The sequence below is a fragment of the Spinacia oleracea genome, chromosome 2 (genome assembly GCF_020520425.1).
Source record: "Spinacia oleracea cultivar Varoflay chromosome 2, BTI_SOV_V1, whole genome shotgun sequence".
Classification (NCBI taxonomy): Eukaryota; Viridiplantae; Streptophyta; class Magnoliopsida; order Caryophyllales; family Amaranthaceae; genus Spinacia; species Spinacia oleracea.
In genome coordinates this window covers 34,762,045-34,779,908 of record NC_079488.1, presented here as the reverse complement: position 1 = coordinate 34,779,908, position 17,864 = coordinate 34,762,045, and the positions used below count along the sequence as shown (strand labels likewise).

The 17,864-nt window shown below is 37.7% G+C and overlaps 1 protein-coding gene across 1 annotated transcript in view; it reads right to left on the bottom strand.

The window, feature by feature from the left end:
* The window catches only part of LOC110806048 (uncharacterized), a 51,858-nt gene that overhangs the window by 8,013 nt on the left and 25,981 nt on the right, over nucleotides 1-17,864 (bottom strand). The window lies entirely within an intron of this gene.

Genomic DNA, 17,864 nt, shown 5'->3' with positions numbered 1-17,864 from the left:
AAATTTATTAATTAGAGTTCTTGTAGGATTCTAGGTTTAATTAATTTGTATCTGAATAGGATTCCAATTCCCTTTCCATACCCCTATAAATATGTGGCCTGGGTTCACAATTTATAACGAGTTTTAAAAGTATTCAAAGTGAGTTTTTGAGAGAAAAATTCAATCACACATCTTGCTCAAAAGTGCCGAAAATTCTAGTACCTTAAGGGCGATTCTAGTTGGTCAATCTTAAGGCGGATCCGGACGTGCTGTGGAATATCTACGGAGGGACGACACTTGGAGTCCTAAAGACTTGTTCTTGCTCGGTTCGGGCACAGCTAGGGAGGGCACGCAACAAAGAGTATGCATCTAAATTATGCTATATGATTATGTGTAAATAATATGTAATCCTGGGTTAATGGTTGTTTCCGCATGATTTATGTAATATCATATGTATCATAACCTAACAGTGGTATCACGAGCCCCTTATTATTTTCATAATCTAAATTGCATGAACATGGTTAAATATTACAAATTTGCAAGAATTAAAAGGGGTGATTAATTTTCGTAATTGTTAATTAATTGCAAATTGCGTTTATTTAATTATACGTACGCAGTTTTTCGGCAGTTTCTTCGTTACTCATCCAAATCGAGTGATTTTTATGTCAATTCCGCATGTAAAAGGCATTCTAAAATTTTGACAAAAAAAGTTTTTTTCTGCCGAACCCAGAATTCTCAAATTCGAAGCCTAACTATGACTTTTCGAAGGTTTTAGTTTTTCGAATGCAAAATTTCGTAAATTTAAGATGTTAAATTAAATATTTGCGATTCTTGTTGATAAATCTTGAATTTTTGATTGACCTACTGTATATGTTTAACAAGTTTGAATGCCTAGCCTTGTTAATTATGCAATCTAATTTGTAATTATGATTAATTTGTTGAAAATTAGAATAATTTAGAATTAATTTGATTTTCATAATTAATTATAATTTAATTAGAAACCTATGATTAAAAACCACCATAAAAATTGTAAATTTATGATAAATTTTAAATTTTTATGACATAGACTTGAATCCATGTAAATCGGAAATCAATTGAATAATAAATTTTCGATTTTTTCGCCCTAAAATTATGAAATTAATATTATTTATTAATTTGTCATTAATTTTAAATATAAATTTTAAATTTTTATGCGATTCGTTCATATAACTTGCACGCACAAAGCAATGGACGCTTCGTGTTACCCTTAAGGGGTGTTGTATAGTGCGGGCATGCGACGACGAGCAAGGGAGCTCGTCGCCCGTGCGGCACCAATGCAATGAGCAAGGCATGGTGCACGAGCACAAGGCAGCAGCCCTGCCTTGTGTCGTGGGCCACGAGCTATGAACAAATGGGCATGGGCGAAAAGCAAGCCAAGGCAGTCGCATGTGGGCAGCAAGCGAGCTGCGCCACAACGCGCACTGCCTCGCGCAAGAGCGCGCAGCCTCGCGCGCAGCGAGCGCAAGCTCGCGTGCCACGAGCGCTGCGCCCAGCGTTGCTCGCGCGCCCAGCGAGCGATGTCGCGCGCCCAGTGAGCGATGTCGCGCGCACAGCGAGCGATGGCTCGCGCGCACAGCGAGCGATGGCTCGCGCGCACAGCGAGCGATGGAGCGCGCGCAGCGTGCGCTGGCGAGCGCGCACAACGAGCGATGGCTCGCGTGCGTCCAGCGCTGGCGCGCGCGCAGCAAGCACCACAGCGTGCGATGGCTTGCGATGGGAGATGCAGCAGCTATGCGACGAGCGCATGGGCTGCGCGCACATGGCCAGCAATGGCTGTGTGCGTGCGGCCCATGGGCGTGCAATGCGTAGGGTGTTTGCGTTACGATTAGATCGTTTTGAATGTTTAATTTGAAAATTTCAGTTCACGTAATTTTAATTAATTTTAAAATTAATAATTTAAATTATTTTCTTGGATTTTAATTTTGAATATTGTAATTATAATAAATGTTATTTATTCTAATTATTTTACTAAAATTAAAATCGTGAATTAATTTAAATAACGACTGAAATTAAATTAAACTTTTTGGATTCAATTATAAATTTATATGAGCTTTAAATTTTAATTAAAATTGTATGTTTCCGGTTAGACTAGAAATACATTTTTATGTTTAAAATTAGTAAAGCATATGAATTTATTGGTTTAAGTGGGAGCGCTTTTTAGTCATAAACTCTTGATTAGGTCTACAAATCCTTAAGGTTAAAACAACTTGATTAGAATTAATAAGGACTGAATAATTGGTAGATTATTGGTGCCCTTGATTAATTGCTGCAAATATTTACGTGATGCATAATGTGTTTTACTAACCAGCTAAGTGGGCCATTCATGATAATGAATGGGTGAATGGTATATATTGTATATGTACTGTTTTGCAGGTTATGAAGTGACTAGTATGGCCCAAATAGGATAGATAATATGGTCTGCGTACCATTAATTTGAATGTAATTGGTCTAAAGTACCAAAGTTATTTTTCAATTCAAATATGGTCTGCGAACCATCAAATAGTTGTAATTAGTTATAGCTTATCCTATTTGAAGAAAATGGTGCCTCCCACGGAGATTTTCAAGACGGACTTTGAAGTCAAAGCTTCAAGATGAAGTCGGGCCATACTAGATCACATTTAATCTTATGCATGTTTTAAGTTATTTATTGCTTTTAAATATGTCTTAAAATGCATGAGATCAAAAGCTTGATTATGTTGCATGATTAAGGATTTTAGTTCACTTAAAATCTAACCAACATAGTAAGAGCCTTAAGTTCCAAACTTAAAAATTGAGTTAAAAGGTGCCATGCCAAAATATACACTTGCTTGGATATCCTTTACATCAATCTAGTAATAGTTTTCGCTCAGCGAGGTGTTACTTATTGGTCCTAAAGGGGCAAGGTACACAAACAATTGTGAGTACATGTTAGTTTTGGTGAAACTCAACGATATAAGTAAGGAGTCCTTTTATGTCGTGGCAAAATCGATAGGTTTACCTAATAAGTTCTTAGACGTACCTATCAACCAAGAGTAGTTTCTAGACTATTAGCAAAAGGCTTTTGCTTACCTAAGATGTTTTAGGATTAAGTCGACAAACTGTGCTTAGTTCTTCAATGATTTTAGGATCTTGGAATCATTTTATTCACACCTGCCGGAACAATAAATTTGAATAAAATGCTAATAACTTGTTGAAATTGAATGATTGCTTTGATTTTCAAGTTATTATTCATGATAAATGTTTAGACTTTGCATGCTTCAATGTATGTTTTAATTATTGTTTATAATTAAATATCTTGCACTGCAATAAATCCTTTTAGAAAGGTAACAGTAAATTTCCTCGATTGGTAGTGAATCCAAGAACGATTCACGGAAAAGAGAGAAAGTGAGCAATTTAAAATGTACGTTTCTTATATCGACTTTTATGGTTGTTTTCGAATATCAAAATCGAATGGCAAACCAATTGGTGCTTGTGAATTCAAAATACACTGTAGTTTTGAGATCATAAAGCATTGAGCTTAAACGCTCAGCTTTACCAATGGTTAACAACCTAATATCTTTGTCCATTTAATTCTCGAATGAGTCTAGTCCCTAGACATTCGAATAGATCGATGCTTAGAGAACTTTAGAAGCTTCTGGTAAGATCATCTAGTTGAAACTTAATATTCAACATAAATTAAATGTTAAGAACCTTGTTGGGGTGACATTGGACATGTCTAACAAAGTATAAAAGTCAACACTAAAGAATTCAATTCTTAAGACTATAAGAAAGGGTACAAGAAATAGGAAAACGAGGAACAAATGAAAGGAATTTACGATTCCGTTTCTACCTATAAGTTTATGTTTAAAGAGAAGTGACCTAGCAATCAAACTTCCTTGGTATCATATACCGCTTGAGGTCCTTACTTCGGTAATAACTCAAACAATGGAAGCTAGGATACACTAATGACCTACAAGTGGGAAATGAAGCATGGCAATGCTACATTAATTGTAGGGTCATCTAAGTTTGTTTTAAGTCCTTTCAAAGGCTGGAACTTAATGGCTATTTTGTTCCATAATCAGCATACCTAAATTTCTGCTTCAAACACAGAAAGACTCACATTCAAGAAAAACAAAAACAATGTTTGTTTGTTTATTTGAATGAAATGGTCAATTACAGGTTGAGTCAATATGCTTGATTAAAACAAACAACTCTTTAAAGAACTTTACTAGGTTCAAATCAAACCCTTGATTTGAGTTCCATTAATCTTTGGCATTGTTGCTTAGACCATATCAACAAGTTAACATTCATAAGCTCTATTTTGATGGACTTTTGAAAGTTGGTTGATTTCTAGATCAACTTAAGACAAGCTAGTCTTACTTGTTGAAAGTAACAAAGAATATGAACTATTGTTAGAACGCCTAGACGATAGAGTTCAAAGCTAAAGAAAGGTTTTATGACTTTATTATTTCACATGGATTTGAGTGAATATAGGTTTATTTACTCAAATGTGATATAAGTTGAATCTGTTTGGCTAGTTCAAAGATTCAGAAGTATAAAAACCACTTGGCAAGAAATCATAAAGATCTAGGTTAGATCATGTTGATGATTACTTGAGACCAAATATGATCATCAATGATTGTGTGTTGTAATTTCACAATCTAGCTCCATAAGATTTGGCATATCTACGTTGGAATGATCGAAGTCAATTAGTACTTGATTCGATCAATGATGAATCATAAAGACTTTTCCTATAATTTCTAAAACAAAATGCTCAACTACCACCAAACTAAACCAAATTCGTCAAAACTATTGAAAAGTAATTTCAGGATATCTTTTCAATTATATATATCTAAAGAGTTGCTAAACTCAGTGGGAGCTTAGTGTTTGTTATTCAACAAACTAAGGCCCAAGTCTAGATATATGTTTCATTGTGATTTATTCAAATGAGACACGAGGGTATTGTTTCTACCACGAATTTTTGAGAACATAATGTTTGTTTGCTCGAAATAATGTCCTTTTGGAGATTCGTTTCCAAAATGACAAGTGGGAGAAAATAGACCTCGAAAGTCTTCGAGGCGAACAACAAACATAAACGGACATTCCGGAGGCTTTTCAAAGTGCTTCAGAAAAACCGAACTTATTCTTTAAGGACTTTAGAAGTGGCTTTAAAGAATAGACATCTCTTAGAAGACTTTACAAGTGCTTCAAGGAGAACAGAATATTCAAAGGACTTTCAAGTGGCTATTGATATTCTGTTGTTTGATGTTCTATACCCAAGTAGGCATAGAGTTCAAGTCACTGGAACTATGAGATTCTTCTATTAGATAGTGAAGAAACATGGAGTTCAGGTCACTGAAACTATGCAATTCTTCTATTAGATAGTAAAGAAACCTACAACTTGCAGTCAAACTAAAAGAAGTGACTTGTAAGAAAGCTATGACGAAACCCAGATTCCCTAAAATGGTTAGAGGCCATATATAGACTATATGTTTAATTGGTTAAAGGCCATAAAACATACTCAATGTTTTGATGACAAAATTGAAATTTTGTTGATTTGCAAGAATAGTTTCACACCTATTGGTTGCAAGTTTGTTTTAAGGATAAAAACCATCAAACATGGAATTGTGTTCACACACAAAGCTAGATTAGTTGCTAAAGGTTACAAGAAAATTCATGGCATGGATTGTGTTGAAACCTCATGCATAATCATAATGCTCAAGTCTATAAATCAAGCAATGATTGCATATTGTACATATGGAAATTGGATGACAAAACAATTCCTCAATAAAATGTTGGAATAAACTATGTACATGGTATGTCATAGGATTTGTGGATCCAAATAAATGCTTGAAAAGGAAAGCTAGCTTATAAAATCTAAGTACAGATTTAAGCAAGCAATTGGGAATTGGAACTGTATTTTAAGTGAAGCTAATAAGCATTTTAGTTTCATAAAATATACATGATTCTTATAGATATATAAGAAGTTTAGTGGGAGTGCTTAAAACTTAATTGGTCCTATGTGTATTACACACATATCTCTCTATTGTGAAATAACATTCAAATGCTAATGACTTAGATTTGAAATTATTCATCAATGATGGACCAAGGCGAAACTTAGTACATACTGGGTATTAAGATCTATTTACAAAGATCTTATGATATTGTTTTGGATTAAGTAAATGGCATTTACTAAATCAAACACGAAAGTCTCCATTGGAGATATTCGACCCATGTGAATAAATCTAAGTAAAGGATGTTTGAACTATGTATAAGCATTTACTAAGTTAAACATCAAAGGATCTAAATAAGATTCTTAACCTATATTATATGTCAAAGAATTTAGCTGGATTCAGTATCTACTGAAACTAGATAAGCTAAAGTTACATGAATAGAATTCAATCGGGAATTATTCTGCAAAAGAATTTATCATGTATGATATAATATGAGGATCGCCAAAAACGTATCGTATGACTTTAGGCATGACGAACATATACCAATCTCTATTGATCTAAGTGAAGATCAACTAGATTGAGATCAAGAATACTTATGGTACTTGAAAAGGTACATAGGAATAGTTCTTGATTCAAGGAAATAAAGATATGCTAAATATTGATGCTACACGCATAAACACTGGCAAAGGATCAAGCAAGACCCTTTGGAGTTAACCATTGATAAGGACGAGCTATAGAGCATCGTGTTTTGAAATGGCAACATGGGTTGGAGACCATGAGTTGTTGCGTGGGAAATTAAAATATTAATTCCTATGTTCTAAGATACAGCTGGAAAGTCTTCCACATGTCTGTGAACTGCTTGGATAAGTAAATCCAAACAAAGCATCACTGGCAACCTAAACAGTTGAAGTAAAAGTACTTATTGCTTAAGAAGCAATAAAACAGAGTTGTTTATATTAATGAGTTCTTCATTAAACTTGGGAAGATCACCTATCTGCTGGCTTGATGGTTCTTCATTGAAAAATGCGTAGAACCACTCTTGAAGCAAGAAAAACGTCTGCTAACTTGATGGTTCTTCATTGCAAAATGAGTAAAACCACCATCGAAGTAAGAAAGACTAGATCACATAATAAACAAACTCGAAAAGATCTTATCATCATATCTCGAAGAACATTCGATGAAAAGGATATTAAGATTGGCAAAGCATGATAACTAAACCTATGCAACAAGTGAGAAGCAACACTCACGTTGGAGCACTGGAAATCAAGCATAGCTTTGAATTCCATGAATTGTTTTAGAAGATGGGTTTGAGGCCCATGGTTATAAAACATTGGGTTGAACATTTATCATATATGAAATGTATTTTCATTTTCCATTTAATTTGTGGTTTATTAAATGATGAGTCCCTTCAATTTGACGATATATTCAAGATAGACTGTCAGGACCAGTCCTGTGACTAAGAAATGTCTATCAAGTGAACTTGAATGTCAAAGGTTGAAAATGGTCCCTAATCAGAGTTTTCTATAAAATTGGGCGCATAGAAAACGTTAGACGATTAGAATGCAAGATGACTAGTAGTTCTGTTTCTTGAACTATGTGGACATGGCAATGTCATAATCATTTGCATAGATACTTACTTTGGGAAGATTAGTATCGGACAAGACCTATGAAACTTTACTGTAAGAGATGAAAGTCTGTCATAAGTAAATTTCATTAAATTATTAGACACTAAATCCTCAATACCTGAGTGATTTGAGATTACTTGTTTGAGAACTGGTTGCTTTGACGTTGACCAACCGTCGCACCGTAAAAGGAGGCTATAAAGGCAACGCTCAGGTAATCACCTATCAAACGAAGTCTAATCTCAAGATCGCAAGATTGGGATTGTCCTCCCATAAATCGGGATGAGATGCTTAAAAGTTGTACAAGGCCACTCGGAGAGCTAGAAACTGTGAAATGCATGGCCGTGCTCGGACGAATCATATGTTAGGTTATGATACATATGACACTACATAGATCATGCGGAAACAACCATTAACCCAGGACAACATATTATTTACACATAATCATATAGCATAATTTAGATGCATACTCTTTGTTGCGTGCCCTCCCTAGCTGCGCCCGAACCGAACAAGAACAAGTCTTTTAGGACTCCAAGTGTCGTCCCTCCGTAGATAGTCCACAGCACGTCCGGATCCGCCTTAAGATTGACCAACTAGAATCGCCCTTAAGGTACTAGAAAATTTCGGCACTTTATGAGCAAGATGTGTGTTTTAATTTTCTCTCAAAAACTCACTTTTGATTACTTTGAAACTTGTGTATAAATTATGACCCCTAGGCCTTTATTTATAGAGTTATGGAAAAGGAATCGTAATCCTAGTAGGATACGAATTAATTGGAATTAGAATCCTACATGAATTCTATTTAATTAATTTATCCAATTAGGAATAGAAATTTAATCATACACTGACTCTTGTAGATTCAGGAATCACGCATGAGCACAAACTCACACACACACGGCAGCCACAAGGGCTGCCCATGCGCGTGCGAGCAGCAGCCCGCGTAGCACGGCCCACGCAGCCGTGGCCCTTGGCGCGCGCTGGGCCTGCCTTGCGGTAGGCCTGGGCGCTGCCTTGGCTGGGCTTGTGGCGCGCATGCTTGCTGGGCGATTGGCCCCGGCTTCGTGCTGGGCGTTCGTCCGGCAAGCCTCGTCCGATGCTAATTCGTACGATACGCTTCCGATTAAATTTCCATTTCCGGAATCTATTTCCGATACGAACAATATTTAATATTTCCGATTCCGGAATTATTTTCCGTTTCGAACAAATATTTAATATTTCCGTTTCCGGAATTATTTTCCGATTCCGGCAATATTTCCGATTCTGACAATATTTCCGTTTCCGGTAATATTTCTGATTCTGGTAATATTTCCATTTCCAATAATATTTTCCGATACGTACCATGTTTCCGTTTCCGGCAACATCTACGACTTGGATAATATTCATATTTCCGATACGATCCATATTTCCGTTTCCGGAATTATCATCGTTTCCGGAGTATTCATTTCTTGCCTGTGACGATCTTAGCTCCCACTGAAACCAAGATCCGTCGGTTCCGAATATTCATAGATGGAGTATTTAATGCCATTAAATACTTGATCCGTTTACGTACTATTTGTGTGACCCTACGGGTTCAGTCAAGAGTAAGCTGTGGATTAATATCATTAATTCCACTTGAACTGAAGCGGCCTCTAGCTAGGCATTCAGCTCACTTGATCTCACTGAATTATTAACTTGTTAATTAATACTGAACCGCATTTATTAGACTTAACATAGAATGCATACTTGGACCAAGGGCATTATTTCCTTCAGTCTCCCACTTGTCCTTAGGGACAAGTGTGCATTTCCTAATTCCTTTGTCGCTCGATGCTTGCTCTTGAACATAAGGTAAGAGTTGTCATCCTTATTATGTCCAGAGGTGTTCCTCGGTTTCAGAGTTCAACTGATCAAATAAACAGATAATCATAGCCTATGATTCATCCGAGCACGGCCATGCATTTCACAGTTTCTAGCTCTCCGAGTGGCCTTGTACAACTTTTAAGCATCTCATCCCGATTTATGGGAGGACAATCCCAATCTTGCGATCTTGAGATTAGACTTCGTTTGATAGGTGATTACCTGAGCGTTGCCTTTATAGCCTCCTTTTACGGTGCGACGGTTGGTCAACGTCAAAGCAACCAGTTCTCAAACAAGTAATCTCAAATCACTCAGGTATTGAGGATTTAGTGTCTAATAATTTAATGAAATTTACTTATGACAGACTTTCATCTCTTACAGTAAAGTTTCATAGGTCTTGTCCGATACTAGTCTTCCCAAAGTAAGTATCTATGCAAATGATTATGACATTGCCATGTCCACATAGTTCAAGAAACAGAACTACTAGTCATCTTGCACTCTAATCGTCTAACGTTTTCTATGCGTCCAATTTTATAGAAAACTCCAATTAGGGACCATTTTCAACCTTTGACATTCAAGTTCACTTGATAGACATTTCTTAGTCACAGGACTGGTCCTGACAGTCTATCTTGAATATATCGTCAAATTGAAGGGACTCATCATTTAATAAACCACAAATTAAATGGAAAAATGAATTTCTTTCATTTATTGTGAATGATTAACCAATAATGTTTTACAAAGATTTAAACTCTAAAACTTTAAAACATTAAACAGAGACATCAAAGCCATTCTCCAATATGCTTGATTCCCATAGCTGCAGTGTGCGAGTTGTGCTTCGCTTGCGGCAGAGGTTTAGTTAATGGATCTGATATGTTGTCATCAGTTCCAATTTTGCTTATCTCGACTTCTTTTCTTTCAACGAACTCTCGTAGAAGGTGAAATCTACGAAGTACATGCTTGACTCTCTGGTGGTGTCTAGGCTCTTTTGCCTGTGCAATAGCTCCGTTATTATCACAATACAGGGCTATTGGTCCTTTAATGGAGGGGACTACACCAAGTTCTCCTATGAACTTCCTTAGCCATATAGCTTCCTTTGCTGCTTCATGTGCAGCAATGTACTCCGCTTCAGTTGTAGAATCCGCAATGGTGCTTTGCTTAGCACTTTTCCAGCTTACTGCTCCTCCGTTGAGGCAGAAGACAAACCCAGACTGTGATCTGAAATCATCTTTGTCGGTTTGGAAACTTGCGTCCGTATAGCCTTTAACAATTAATTCATCATCTCCACCATAGACCAGGAAGTCATCTTTGTGCCTTTTCAGGTACTTCAGAATGTTCTTGGCAGCAGTCCAATGCGCCTCTCCTGGGTCTGACTGGTATCTGCTCGTAGCACTGAGTGCGTACGCAACATCCGGGCGTGTACATATCATAGCATACATTATTGAACCAATCAATGATGCATATGGAATCCCATTCATTCGTCTACGCTCATCAAGTGTTTTTGGGCACTGAGTCTTGCTTAGAGTCATTCCATGAGACATGGGTAGGTAGCCTCGCTTGGAGTCCGCCATCTTGAACCTATCAAGCACCTTATTGATATAAGTGCTTTGACTAAGTCCAATCATCTTTTTAGATCTATCTCTGTAAATCTTGATGCCCAATATGTACTGTGCTTCTCCTAGATCCTTCATCGAAAAACATTTCCCAAGCCAAATCTTGACAGAGTTCAACATAGGAATGTCATTTCCGATAAGCAATATGTCGTCGACATATAATACTAGGAAAGCAATTTTGCTCCCACTGACCTTCTTGTATACACAAGATTCGTCCGCGTTCTTGATGAAACCAAAGTCACTGACTGCTTCATCAAAACGTATATTCCAGCTCCTGGATGCCTGCTTCAATCCGTAGATTGACTTCTTTAGCTTGCATACCTTTTTAGCATTCTTTGGATCCTCAAAACCTTCAGGCTGTGTCATAAACACAGTTTCTGTTAAAACGCCGTTTAAGAAAGCAGTTTTGACATCCATCTGCCATATTTCGTAATCGTAATATGCAGCGATTGCTAACATTATTCGAATAGACTTTAGCATTGCAACTGGTGAAAAGGTTTCATCGTAATCCACACCGTGGACTTGCCTGTAACCTTTTGCAACCAATCTAGCTTTGAAAACTTCAAGTTTCCCATCCTTGTCCTTTTTCAGTTTGAAAACCCATTTGCTTCCAATGGCTTGGTAGCCATCTGGCAAATCGACCAAATCCCATACTTGGTTTTCAGACATGGAGTCTAATTCAGATTGCATGGCTTCTTGCCACTGCTTGGAGCTAGGGCTCGTCATAGCTTGCTTGTAAGTCGCAGGTTCATCACTTTCAAGTAATAGAACGTCATAGCTCTCGTTCGTCAAAATACCTAAGTACCTTTCCGGTTGAGATCTATATCTTTGCGATCTACGCGGGGTAACATTTCTAGATTGACCATGATTCTCACCAGATTCTTCTAAAGATCTCTGAGTTTCATCCTGAATGTCATTTTGAGCATTCTCTAGAGTTTGTTGTTCGACTCGAATTTCTTCGAGGTCTACTTTTCTCCCACTTGTCATTTTGGAAATGTGATCCTTCTCCAAAAAGACACCATCTCGAGCAACAAACACTTTGTTCTCAGATGTATTGTAGAAGTAATACCCCTTTGTTTCCTTTGGATAGCCCACAAGGATACATTTGTCAGATTTTGGATGAAGTTTGTCTGAAATTAATCGTTTGACGTATACTTCACATCCCCAAATCTTAAGAAAAGACACATTTGGAGGCTTTCCAAACCATAATTCGTATGGAGTCTTTTCGACAGCTTTAGACGGAGCTCTATTTATAGTGAGTGCAGCTGTATTTAGTGCATGTCCCCAAAATTCTAATGGAAGTTCGGCCTGACCCATCATTGACCTGACCATGTCTAGCAAGGTTCTGTTCCTCCGTTCTGACACACCGTTCCATTGTGGTGTTCCAGGAGGAGTCAATTCTGATAGAATTCCACATTCTTTCAGATGGTCATCAAATTCATAGCTCAGATATTCACCGCCTCTATCAGACCGCAGTGCCTTAATCTTCTTGCCTAATTGATTCTCTACTTCACTCTGAAATTCCTTGAATTTGTCAAAGGATTCAGACTTATGCTTCATTAGGTAGACATAACCATACCTACTGAAGTCATCAGTGAAAGTGATAAAGTAGCTGAAACCACCTCTAGCATTTGTACTCATTGGTCCACATACATCTGTATGGATTAAACCCAATAGTTCATTTGCTCTTTCTCCAACTTTAGAGAAAGGTTGCTTTGTCATTTTGCCAAGTAAACATGATTCGCATTTACCATAATCCTCTAAGTCAAATGGTTCTAGAATTCCTTCTCTTTGAAGTCTTTCTAAGCGTTTCAAGTTTATATGGCCTAATCGACAATGCCACAGATAGGTGAGATCTGAATCATCCTTTTTGGCCTTTTTGGTATTTATGTTATATACTTGTTTGTCGTGATCTAATAAATAAAGTCCATTGACTAATCTAGCAGATCCATAAAACATCTCTTTAAAATAAAACGAACAACTATTGTCTTTTATTATAAAGGAAAATCCCTTAGCATCTAAGCAAGAAACTGAAATGATGTTTTTAGTAAGACTTGGAACATGGAAACATTCTTCCAGTTCCAAAACTAGCCCGGAGGGCAACGACAAATAGTAAGTTCCTACAGCTAATGCAGCAATCCGTGCTCCATTTCCCACTCGTAGGTCGACTTCACCCTTGCTTAACTTTCTACTTCTTCTTAGTCCCTGTGGATTGGAACATAAGTGTGAGCCACAACCTGTATCTAATACCCAAGAAGTTGAATTAGCAAGTATACAGTCTATAACGAAAATACCTGAAGATGGAACGACTATTCCGTTCTTCTGATCTTCCTTTAGCTTCAAGCAATCTCTCTTCCAATGCCCCTTCTTCTTGCAGTAGAAGCATTCGGATTCAGAAGTGGGTTGACTGACCTTCCTCTTTGCAGATTTGGCGCCAGTTTGCTTAGTTGGGCTGGCCTTGTTGCCACCTTTCTTAGCATTCCTCTTCTTTCCAGATTTCTTGAACTTGCCCCCACGCACCATAAGCACATCCTGCTTATCACTTTTGAGCGTCTTTTCAGCGGTCTTCAGCATACCGTGAAGCTCAGTGAGCGTTTTGTCCAGACTATTCATACTGTAGTTCAGTTTGAACTGATCATACCCGCTATGAAGAGAATGGAGGATGGTGTCTATAGCCATTTCCTGAGAAAATTGCTGATCCAGCCGACTCATATTCTCAATGAGTCCAATCATTTTGAGAACATGTGGACTTACGGGCTCGCCTTTCTTAAGCTTGGTCTCAAGAATTTGCCTATGAGTCTCGAATCTTTCGACTCGAGCCAGATCTTGGAACATGTTCTTCAACTCACTGATGATTGTGAAAGCATCTGAGTTGATGAACGTTTTCTGCAGATCCGCACTCATGGTGGCGAGCATTAGACATTTCACATCCTTGTTGGCATCAATCCAACGATTGAGGGCAGCCTGAGTGACCCCGTCGCCAGGAGCTTCGGGCATCGCCTCATCTAGGACATACTCCTTTTCTTCCTGCATAAGAACTATTTGCAAGTTCCTTTGCCAGTCAAGGAAGTTTTTCCCGTTCAACTTCTCCTTTTCGAGAATTGATCGAATGTTGAATGAATTGTTGTTTTCCATATTAAAAACTACAATTGAAAAGAATAAACAAATAAATAACCATTCACAGTTTCTCTTAATAAACTTAAATTCTAGCATACATGCATAATTCAATGTTTATTAAGCATTTTATTCAAGTTATGTGTTCCGGCAGGTGTGAATAAAATGATTCCAAGATCCTAAAATCATTGAAGAACTAAGCACAGTTTGTCGACTTAATCCTAGAACATCTTAGGTAAGCAAAAGCCTTTTGCTAATAGTCTAGAAACTATTCTTGGTTGATAGGTACGTCTAAGAACTTATTAGGTAAACCTATCGAATTTGGCACGACATAAAAGGACTCCTTACTTATATCGTTGAGTTTCACCAAAACTAACATGTACTCACAATTATTTGTGTACCTTGCCCCTTTAGGACCAATAAGTAACACCTCGCTGAGCGAAAACAATTACTAGATTGATGTAAAGGATATCCAAGCAAGTGTATATTTTGGCATGGCACCTTTTAACTCAATTTTTAAGTTTGGAACTTAAGGCTCTTACTATGTTGGTTAGATTTTAAGTGAACTAAAATCCTTAATCATGCAACATAATCAAGCTTTTGATCTCATGCATTTTAAGACATATTTAGAGCAATAAATAACTTAAAACATGCATAAGATATTTGTGATCTAGTATGGCCCGACTTCATCTTGAAGCTTTGACTTCAAAGTCCGTCTTGAAAATCTCCGTGGGAGGCACCATTTTCTTCAAATAGGATAAGCTATAACTAATTACAACTATTTGATGGTTCGCAGACCATATTTGAATTGAAAAATAACTTTGGTACTTTAGACCAATTACATTCAAATTAATGGTACGCAGACCATATTTTCTATCCTATTTGGGCCATACTAGTCACTTCATAACCTGCAAAACAGTACATATACAATATATACCATTCACCCATTCATTATCATGAATGGCCCACATAGCTGGTTAGTAAAACACATTATGCATCACGTAAACATTTGCAGCAATTAATCAAGGGCACCAATAATCTACCAATTATTCAGTCCTTATTAATTCTAATCGAGTTGTTTTAACCTTAAGGATTTGTAGACCTAATCAAGAGTTTATGACTAAAAAGCGCTCCCACTCAAACCAATAAATTCATATGCTTTACTAATTTTAAACATAAAATTGTATTTCTAGTCTAACCGGAAACATACAAATTTAATTAAAATTTAAAGCTCATATAAATTTATAATTGAATCCAAAAAGTTTAATTTAATTTCAGTCGCATTTAAATTAATTCATGATTTTAATTTTAGTAAAATAATTAGAATAAATAACATTTATTATAATTATAATATTCAAAATTAAAATCCAAGAAATTAATTCAAATTATTAATTTTAAAATTAATTAAAATTACGTGAACTGAAATTTTCAATTTAAACATTCAAAACGATCTAATCGTAACGCAAAACACCCTACGCGTTGCACGCCCATGGGCCGTACGCACACAGCCATTGCTGGCCATGTGCGCGCAGCCCATGCGCTCGTCGCATAGCTGCTGCTGTCCTATCGCAAGCCTCCGCACAGCGCCCCATCGCACGCGAGCTATCGCTCGCAGTGCGCGCGCGCGAGATCGCTCGCTGGGCGCGCGACATCGCTCGCTGGGCGCGCTGGCTCGCTCGCTGTGCGCGCGAGCCATCGCTCGCTGGGGCGCGACATCGCTCGCTGGGCGAGCGACATCGCGCGCTGCGCGCGCGAGTAGTGCTGGGCGCAGCGCTCGTGGCACGCGAGCTTGCGCTCGCTGCGCGCGAGGCTGCGCGTACTTGTGCGAGGCAGCGCGCGTTGTGGCGCAGCTCGCTTGCTGCCCACACGCGACTGCCTTGGCTCGCCCTTCGCCCATGCCCATTCGTTCATTGCTCGTGGCACACGACACAAGGCAGGGCTGCTGCCTTGTGCTCGTGCACTACGCCCTTGCTCATTGCATTCGTGCCGCACGGGCGACGAGCTCCCTTGCTCGTCGTCGCATGCCCGCATTATACAACACCCCTTAAGGGTAACACGAAGCGTCCATTGCTTCGTGCGTGCAAGTTATTTGAACGAATCGCATAAAAATTTAAAATTTATATTTAAAATTAATGACAAATTAATAAATATTATTAATTTCATAATTTTAGGGCGAAAAAATCGAAAATTTATTATCCAATTGATTTCCGATTGATATGGATTCAAGTCTAGGTCATAAAAATTTAAAATTTATCGTAAATTTACAATTTTTATGGTGGTTTTTAATCATAGGTTTCTAATTAAATTACAATTAATTATGAAAATCAAATTAATTCTAAATTATTCTAATTTTCAACAAATTAATCATAATTACAAATTAGATCGCATAATTAACAAGACTAGGCATTCAAACTTGTTAAACATATGCAGTAGGTCAATCAAAAATTCAAGATTTATCAACAAGAATCGCAAATATTTAATTTAACATCTTAAATTTACGAAATTTTGCATTCGAAAAACTAAAACCCTCGAAAAGTCATAGTTAGGCTTCGAATTTGAGAATTCTGGGTTCGGCAGAAAAAAACTATTTTTGTCAAAATTTTAGAATGCCTTTTACATGCGGAATTGACACAAAAATCACTCAATTCGGATGAGTAATGAAGAAACTGCCGAAAAACTGCGTACATATAATTAAATAAACGCAATTTGCAATTAATTAACAATTACGAAAATTAATCACCCCTTTTAATTCTTGCAAATTTGTAATATTTAACCATGTTCATGCAATTTAGATTATGAAAATAATAAGGGGCTCGTGATACCACTGTTAGGTTATGATACATATGACACTACATAGATCATGCGGAAACAACCATTAACCCAGGACAACATATTATTTACACATAATCATATAGCATAATTTAGATGCATACTCTTTGTTGCGTGCCCTCCCTAGCTGCGCCCGAACCGAACAAGAACAAGTCTTTTAGGACTCCAAGTGTCGTCCCTCCGTAGATAGTCCACAGCACGTCCGGATCCGCCTTAAGATTGACCAACTAGAATCGCCCTTAAGGTACTAGAAAATTTCGGCACTTTATGAGCAAGATGTGTGTTTTAATTTTCTCTCAAAAACTCACTTTTGAATACTTTGAAACTTGTGTATAAATTATGACCCCTAGGCCTTTATTTATAGAGTTATGGAAAAGGAATCGTAATCCTAGTAGGATACGAATTAATTGGAATTAGAATCCTACATGAATTCTATTTAATTAATTTATCCAATTAGGAATAGAAATTTAATCATACACTGACTCTTGTAGATTCAGGAATCACGCATGAGCACAAACTCACACACACACGGCAGCCACAAGGGCTGCCCATGCGCGTGCGAGCAGCAGCCCGCGTAGCACGGCCCACGCAGCCGTGGCCCTTGGCGCGCGCTGGGCCTGCCTTGCGGTAGGCCTGGGCGCTGCCTTGGCTGGGCTTGTGGCGCGCATGCTTGCTGGGCGATTGGCCCCGGCTTCGTGCTGGGCCTTCGTCCGGCAAGCCTCGTCCGATGCTAATTCGTACGATACGCTTCCGATTAAATTTCCATTTCCGGAATCTATTTCCGATACGAACAATATTTAATATTTCCGATTCCGGAATTATTTTCCGTTTCGAACAAATATTTAATATTTCCGTTTCCGGAATTATTTTCCGATTCCGGCAATATTTCCGATTCTGACAATATTTCCGTTTCCGGTAATATTTCC